This window comes from Salmo salar, chromosome ssa13 (assembly GCF_905237065.1).
Source record: "Salmo salar chromosome ssa13, Ssal_v3.1, whole genome shotgun sequence".
NCBI classification, from domain to species: Eukaryota; Metazoa; Chordata; class Actinopteri; order Salmoniformes; family Salmonidae; genus Salmo; species Salmo salar.
The window spans coordinates 5,691,808-5,700,376 of record NC_059454.1 but is presented as its reverse complement, the minus strand read 5'-3'; the positions used below and the strand labels follow the sequence as shown (position 1 = coordinate 5,700,376).

At 46.2% G+C, this 8,569-nt stretch overlaps 1 long non-coding RNA gene across 1 annotated transcript; it reads left to right on the top strand.

Moving 5' to 3' along the window:
- The first annotated feature begins 367 nt into the window (after positions 1–367).
- LOC106566334 (uncharacterized) lies at positions 368–6,887 on the top strand. Its single transcript, XR_001319862.2, has 4 exons — positions 368–577; positions 819–969; positions 5,326–5,387; positions 5,779–6,887. It is a non-coding gene; the product is annotated as an uncharacterized lncRNA (long non-coding RNA).
- Positions 6,888–8,569: the final 1,682 nt, after the last annotated feature.

The window sequence follows — 8,569 nt, the reverse complement described above, 5'->3', positions numbered from 1 at the left end:
TCATCTCCTCTCCGCTGTCTCTCCTCTCCACTGTCTCTCCTCTGTCTCTCCTCTGTTTCTACTCTACCTCTTCTCTGTCTCTCCTCTGTCTCTCCTCTGCCACTCCTCTTCTCCCTTTCTCTCCTCTACCTCTCCTCTCCTCTCCTCTTTCTCTTCTGTCTCTCCTCTCATCTCATCTCCTCTCCTCTGTCTGTCTGTGATCATTCTGCTTCAATGCTCACTGCTGCAGCATTCTGAAATTGCGGAAACCCATCCCCCAGCAGAGAACCACTACAACACTTTCAATTCCTCTCCAAGCCTCTCTCTGCTTCCCCTTTCTCGCCTCCTACCTCCCTCCCTCCCAGCCTCTATCTGCTCCCCCCTCCCTCCATCCGTCCCTTGATACTCTCCTCTTTCCATATGTGACAGAGAGAATCTTTTCCTGTTGCTGATGGTTTTGGGCCCGTAGATGTTGTTTATTCATCACTCCACGGAGAGAAACAGAGAGCGTCCCCCAGGTTTGAAATGGTCTATTCGGGACCGGATGCCTCTCGGCATTTACGCTTTACTATGTTTTCACGTCTGCCCCTGAGTCCAGGTTGGTGTGTACATAATGTTACATACTGTATCCTATACATATCCACTGGTATGAAACCGTTTCCCCAGCCAATTCCCTGCCTTGTTATTGTTGTTGTTGATGTTGTTGTCATCTCTCCCCTGATCCCCCCCCCTTCTCTCAATCTCCCATCTCTCCAGTAGTTATGGTAACGCAGTGGCGAGGCTGTACCAGACATAGTTTACATTGATGCTGTTTTTTTTTTTTTGTCGTCGTCCTCCAGTACCCACGGCGATGACCCCCGCCCCCCACACCGCTGAGGCAGCTCATCTCCACCAGACAGAGTTTACCTGTAGAGGTGGATCTCTAAGCTGATTACCTTCTGTCGTCCTCGTATAGCCCTCCTGAGCGGAGGGACCCTGGGACTGTATGAGGTAGGTGTCTTGTTTCAGTCAGCTAGTTGAGGAACTGGTCAAATCCATTATAATCTTGACTTAATTAACAGCCAGTTTTTTTAATCAGTTGAAAATATCCTACATAAGAGACACAACATGTTATGCGCCTTTTAAGAAGATATTTTTAAGACTCGGAGGGGCTCCACGTTGCCTTTCCCTGGTCTTCAACATCTACGCCTGGCTGCAGTTTACTGCAGGTACAGTACCTCATACTGCTATATAGATATCGGCCTTGCGATAGCCCTTTAAAATAACAAAACAAATCAGGATTTTGAATACCCTGTGTTCATTGTGGGGATCTACATGTAGTTGAACCAGTAATATTACTGTAGTTATATTACTGTAGTTATATTACTGTAGTTATATTACTGTAGTTATATAACTACAGTAATAAAACTACATTTAGCAGTAGCTTGATGGTAGTTGAACCAGTAACATAACTACAGTAATATAACTATAGTAATATACCTACAGTAATATAACTACATTTAGCAGATGCTTGGTGATAGTTGAACTACATTCTAATCTAGGTAGGGTTCTAATCTAGGTAGCGTTTTAATCTAGGTAGGGATTTATTCTAGGTAACGGTCTAATCTAGGTAGGGTTCTAATCTAGGTAGGGTTCTAATCTAGTTAAGGTTTTAATCTAGGTAGGTTGTAATCTAGATAGGGTTGTAATCTAGGTAGGGTTTTAATCTAGGTAACGTTCTAATCTAGGTAGGGTTTTAATCTAGGTAGGGTTCTAATCTAGGTAGGGTTTTAATCTAGGTAGGGTTTTATTCTAGGTAACGGTCTAATCTAGGTAGGGTTCTAATCTAAGTACTCTTTTAATGTAGGTAGGGTTCTAATCTAGGTAGGGTTCTAATCTAGGTAGGGTTCTATTCTAGGTAGGGTTCTAATCTAGGTAAGGTTCTAATCTAGGTAGTCTCTTAATGTAGGTAGGATTCGAATCTAGGTAGGGTTCTTATCTAGGTACGGTTCTAATCTAGGTAGGGTTCTAATCTAGGTAGGGTTCTAATCTAGGTAGGGTTCTAATCTAGGTAGGGTTTTAATCTAGGTAGAGTTCTAATCTAGGTAAGGTTCTAACCTAGCTAGGGTTTTAATCTAGCTAGGTTCTAATCTAGCTAGGTTCTAATCTAGGTAGGGTTGTAATCTAGGTAGGGTTGTAATCTAGGTAGGGTTGTAATCTAGGTAGGGTTTTAATCTAGGTAGGGTTCTAATCTTGGTAGGGTTCTAATCTTGGTAGGGTTCTAATCTAGGTAGGGTTCTAATCTTGGTAGGGTTCTAATCTTGGTAGGGTTCTAATCTTGGTAGGGTTTTAATCTAGGTAGGGTTCTAATCTAGGTATGGTTCTAATCTAGGTATGGTTCTAATCTAGGTAGGGTTTTAATCTAGGTAGGGTTTTAATCTAGGTAGGGTTTTAATCTAGGTAGGGTTTTAATCTAGGTAGGGTTCTAATCTAGGTAGGGTTTTCAGTAGTTACTTAATTTGACATGTAGCGGTGTAGCTACATTTTTTGCAAAAATGAAGTAAAATAAAAGTGGGTAAGAATTTATTTTTGGCAACAGACTTGCCTCATTCTCCCGTGAAACATTCTCCGGAGTGATCTGTTCTTGTAATTTGTGGTCTATGATATTTCAGATTTAGATATAATAATTAATCATTATTGAATTAACTTTAGTTAACAAAAGCTTTAGTGGACCTTAACTTCCATTGTGAGGTAATTGTGAGCTTGGTAAATTATATTTCAGAGTAGGCCAGGACACTGCCTTTCATGGGGTGCTAGGCCAGGTCATGACCTTTCATGAGGTGCTAGGCCAGGACACTGCTAGGCCAGGACACTACCTTTCATGGGGTGCTTGGCCAGGTCATGACCTTTCATGGGGTGCTAGGCCAGGACACTGCTAGGCCAGGTCATGACCTTTCATGTGGTGCTAAGCCTGGGCAACATCTTTCATGTGGTGCTAGGCCAGGACACTACCTTTCATGGGGTGCTAGGCTAGGACATAACCTTTCATGGGGTGCTTGGCCAGGTCATGACCTTTCATGGGGTGCTAGGCCAGGACACTGCTAGGCCAGGACACTACCTTTCATGGGGTGCTAGGCCAGGTCATGACCTTTCATGTGGTGCTAGGCCTGGGCAACATCTTTCATGTGGTGCTAGGCCAGGACACTACCTTTCATGGGGTGCTAGGCCAGGACATAACTTTTCATGGGGTGCTAGGCCAGGACACTACCTTTCATGGGGTGCTAGGCCAGGAATGACCTTTCATGTGGTGCTAGGCCTGGGCATGACCTTTCATGGGGTGCTAGGCCTGGGCATGACCTTTCATGGGGTGCTAGGCCAGATCATGAACTTTCATGGGGTGCTAGGCCAGGACACTACCTTTCATGGGGTGCTAGGCCAGGACATGACCTTTCATGGGGTGCTATGCCAGGACATGACCTTTCATGTGGTGCTAGGCCAGGACATGTCCTTTCATGGGGTGCTAGGCCAGGACATGACCTTTCATGGGGTGCTAGGCCAGGACACTGCTAGGCCAGGTCATGACCTTTCATGTGGTGCTAAGCCTGGGCAACATCTTTCATGTGGTGCTAGGCCAGGACACTACCTTTCATGGGGTGCTAGGCTAGGACATAACCTTTCATGGGGTGCTTGGCCAGCTCATGACCTTTCATGGGGTGCTAGGCCAGGACACTGCTAGGCCAGGACCCTACCTTTCATGGGGTGCTAGGACAGGTCATGACCTTTCATGTGGTGCTAGGCCTGGGCAACATCTTTCATGTGGTGCTAGGCCAGGACACTACCTTTCATGGGGTGCTAGGCCAGGACACTACCTTTCATGGGGTGCTAGGCCAGGAATGACCTTTCATGTGGTGCTAGGCCTGGGCATGACCTTTCATGGGGTGCTAGGCCTGGGCATGACCTTTCATGGGGTGCTAGGCCAGATCATGAACTTTCATGGGGTGCTAGGCCAGGACACTACCTTTCATGGGGTGCTAGGCCAGGACATGACCTTTCATGGGGTGCTAGGCCAGGACATGACCTTTCATGGGGTGCTTGGCCAGGACACTACCTTTCATGGGGTGCTAGGCCAGGACATTACCTTTCATGGGGTGCTAGGCCAGAACATGACCTTTCATGGGGTGCTAGGCCAGGACATGACCTTTCATGTGGTGCTAGGCCAGGACATGACCTTTCATGGGGTGCTAGGCCAGAACATGACCTTTCATGGGGTGCTAGCTTCAACTGCTTCAGCCCTGCTTTAACTGCTTCAGCCCTGCTCTAACTGCTTCAGCCCTGCTCTAACTGCTTCAGCCCTGCTTTAACTGCTTCAGCCCTGCTCTAACTGCTTCAGCCCTGCTCTAACTGCTTCAGCCCTGCTTTAACTGCTTCAGCTCTGCTCTAACTGCTCCAGCCCTGCTCTAACTGCTCCAGCCCTGCTCTAACTGCTTCAGCTCTGCTCTAACTGCTTCAGCCCTGCTTTAACTGCTTCAGCCCTGCTCTAACTGCTTCAGCTCTGCTCTAACTGCTCCAGCCCTGCTCTAACTGCTCCAGCCCTGCTCTAACTGCTCCAGCCCTGCTCTAACTGCTTCAGCCCTGCTCTAACTGCTTCAGCCCTGCTCTAACTGCTTCAGCTCTGCTCTAACTGCTTCAGCCCTGCTCTAACTGCTTCAGCCCTGCTCTAACTGCTTCAGCCCTGCTCTAACTGCTTCAGCCCTGCTCTAACTGCTTCAGCCCTGCTCTAACTGCTTCAGCCCTGCTCTAACTGCTTCAGCCCTGCTCTAACTGCTTCAGCTCTGCTCTAACTGCTTCAGCCCTGCTCTAACTGCTTCAGCCCTGCTCTAACTGCTTCAGCCCTGCTCTAACTGCTTCAGCCCTGCTCTAACTGCTTCAGCCCTGATCCAGCCCTGTTCTAACTGATCCAGCCCTGCTCTAACTGCTCCAGCCCTGCTCTAACTGCTCCAGCCCTGCTCTAACTGCTTCAGCCCTGCTCTAACTGCTTCAGCTCTGCTCTAACTGCTCCAGCCCTGCTCTAACTGATCCAGCCCTGATTCGGCTCTACTCTAACTGCTTCAGCCCTGATCCAGCCCTGTTCTAACTGATCCAGCCCTGATCCAGTCCTGATCCAGCCCTGCTCCAGCCCTGCTGTAACTGCTAAGAGGAGACGCAACCTGCCTCAGCTAATCAAGGTCCTGAGGACCAGCTAGCCAGAACTATCCAGGAGGATGGTCGACCAACCCTCTTGTCTAATGGTCGTTACTAATGATAATGAACAGACATCTGTCCCTTCAGCCTGTAACAACCCTCTTGTTTCTTGTCTTCCTGCTACAGTGACTGGGTTTCTGCTGTTTGCATAGATTGGCTGGATCTCATTCTGGGTTATGTATATACAGGTGAGGCTTCTCAGTCACTTCCTCTCTCTGGGTGATACGATAGGCCTTCCAGTATGTTGTATTCATCTCTTTAGTTATTTTAAGTTCTATATAACCAATGTTTTTGCACTGTTTGTTGTTTAGAGTTTTGGGGAATTTTATGAATATTTAATCAGCTGTCTCTCTTCTTCCCTCACCTTTTAACCCTGATTATTTTCCCTGCAACCTCTCTTCCTCTTCTCTCTCTCTCCCCCCCCCCCCCCCCTTTTTCTCTCTCTCTCTCTCTCTCTCTCTCTCTCTCTCTCTCTCCATCTCTCCATTTTTCAACTCTCCCCTGATTATTTTCATCTATCTCCTTATTATCTTTCCTGTTCTCTTCTGCAACCTTCTCCTCCATTTTCTCCGCTCTCAGTCCTCCCATCATGTCCTCCTATATCTACCTTCCTTCATTGGGTAACTAAACAAGCTAGAAGAACAACTCCTGCCCTTCAGTATTACATCACAATGCGTATCCTGGTTACGTTAATGTTCCTGCATGGAAATGGTCGCCTGGCAACAGTAGCCCCGCTGCTGTGTTCTACTCACTGAGATGGAGGACAGATGATCTCCTTGACAGTTTTACATCATAGAGAGTCTGCTGGTGCTAGACTGAAGTAGGAGAGAAGATGCATATACCAGCATACAATTCAAACTGGTCTGATGCTGGTCAAACTGGTCTGACCACGCCCGTCATTATCATATTTCTCAGCAAGCATTGCAGTTTATTATTTTTTTAATTATTTGTTTCACTATTTGTTTTGTTTGTTTTGTTTGTGCATGTACATTATTTGATTAATTCATTAATATTATGCTACACAATGATACAGTGCAATTTGGAAAGTATTCAGACCCCTTGACTTTTTCCCCCATTTTGTTACGTTACAGCCTTATTCTAAAATGGATTAAATGAAAATGTACCCTCATGAATCTACACACAATACCCCACAATGACAAAGTGAAAACAGCTTTTTCGAAATTTTAGCAAATTTATTAAAAATAAAAAATTTATACTTTATTTACATAAGTATTCAGTCCCTTTAGTATGCGACTTGAAATTGAGCTCAGGTGCATCCTGTTTCCATTGATCATCGTTGAGATGTTTCTACAACTTGATTGGAGTCCACCTGCGGTAAATTAAATTGATTGGACATGATTTGGAAAGGCACTGTCACGACTCCTGCCGAAGTCGATGCCCCTCCTTGTTCGGGCGGTGCTCGTCGGTCGACGTCACCGGTCTTCTAGTCATCATTGATCCATTTTTCATTTTTCCATTGGTTTTGTCTTGTCTTCCTACCACACCTGGTTCCAAATCCCATTCATTACATGTTGTGTATTTAACCCTCTGTTTTTCCTCATGTTCTTGCCAGAGATTGTTTGTTGGTTTTGCGCGTGTTGTCATTTTTGGTGCGCAATGGGTTTTTGTACCCATGTTTCCTTTTTATTGTACTTCGGTTATGGAGTTTGTTTTACTTTATTAAACTTCTCCAGTTCCACCAAGATTGTTTCTTCTGCGCCTGACTTCTCTGCCACCTACACACACGCCGTGACAGGCACACACCTGTCTATAGAAGGTCCCACAGTTGACTGTGCATGTCAGAGCAAAAACCAAGCCATGAGGTCAAAGGAATTGTCCGTAGAGCTCCGAGACAGGATTGTGTCGAGGCACAGATCTGGGGAAGGGTACCAAAACATTTCTGCAGCATTGAATCAGCATTAATGTCTTAATCTAGTCCCGTTTACAGTAAATAGGATGTTAATGTCTTAATCTAGTCCCGTTTACAGTAAATAGGATGTTCATGTTTGTTAATGTCTTAATCTCGTCCCGTTTACAGTAAATAGGATGTTCATGTTTGTTAATGTCTTAATCTAGTCCCGTTTACAGTAAATAGGAAATATGGGACATATACTTCATTTGTTTTGTGTTGTCTGTTCTGCAACATTCTACAACACAATATTCAAACTTATTTGACCTCGGAAAGCAATAGACAGAGAAATCATGTTTTCACATAGAATTTTATTACTGTGATCCACTTTTGCGATAAAATATAGTGCACCAGATATGCATTTTTGTACAAGATTTTTAATAGCACAAATTGGCAAAGCCACAACAATAATCGGAAACACAGTTAATCTCCACAAACATAGTCATGAGTCATGAGAAAGACTAAGAGAGGGAAGGTTGGGGGTAGGCGGGGTGGGGAGGGAGGGAGGGGGAAGGAGGGGTGTGGAGGGAGGGGAGGCTGGGGGAAGGGGGGGTGTGGAGGGAGGGAGGGAGGGGGGAAGGAGGGGTGTGGAGGGAGGGAAGGTTGGGGGTAGGCGGGGTGGGGAGGGAGGGAGGGAGTGGGGAGGGAGGGAGGGAGGGGGGGAAGGAGGGGGTGTGGAGGGAGGGAGGGAAGGCTGGGGTTAGGGGGGGTGTGGAGGGAGGGAAGGCTGGGGGTAGGGGGGTGTGGAGGGAGGGGGGAAGGCTGGGGTGGGGGGGTGTGGAGGGAGGGAAGGCTGGGGGTAGGGGGGTGTGGAGGGAGGGGAGGCTGGGGTTAGGGGGGGTGTGGAGGGAGGGAAGGGCTGGGGGTAGGAGGGGTGTTGAGTTGTCAGTTTCACATCCAGTATACAGTGTCTTTTTCACAGGCAGCACTGTACCTTAAACCCATTGGCAAAGCAGACGTGGGAGAGAAGCATAATAACCGTTATATCTGAAGAACGACTATCCAAAGCAAGATACAGTAGCAAAGCTAGGATAATGTTAAAAGATGCTGTAGCCATGGTAGCGAGCCAAGATGAGTTGCCAAAGCAGCACAATCAGGATGCGGTAGCGATGCCGTATATCTATTACCATCGTTCTGCAGACTTTAAGAGTGAACCTTTTCCTATAGATCACAGAGAAATTCACACAGAGAGAGAGAGACAGAGTCATCTCATTGCAACCATACTTCAATAACAAATGCCATGGATAGTGTATTATTATTATTATTATTATTATTATTATTATTATTAATTGTCTTAATGATTGACAGGCAATGATGTGATAAAGGTATTCAAGGTGTTTTGTCGTCCATGACCCTTGTGCTTACCTCTTCCTGTCTGTGACATTACCATAGAGATGTACATTATAACACAGGGGACCGGTCTGTGACGTTACCGTTGAGATGTACATTATAACACAGGGG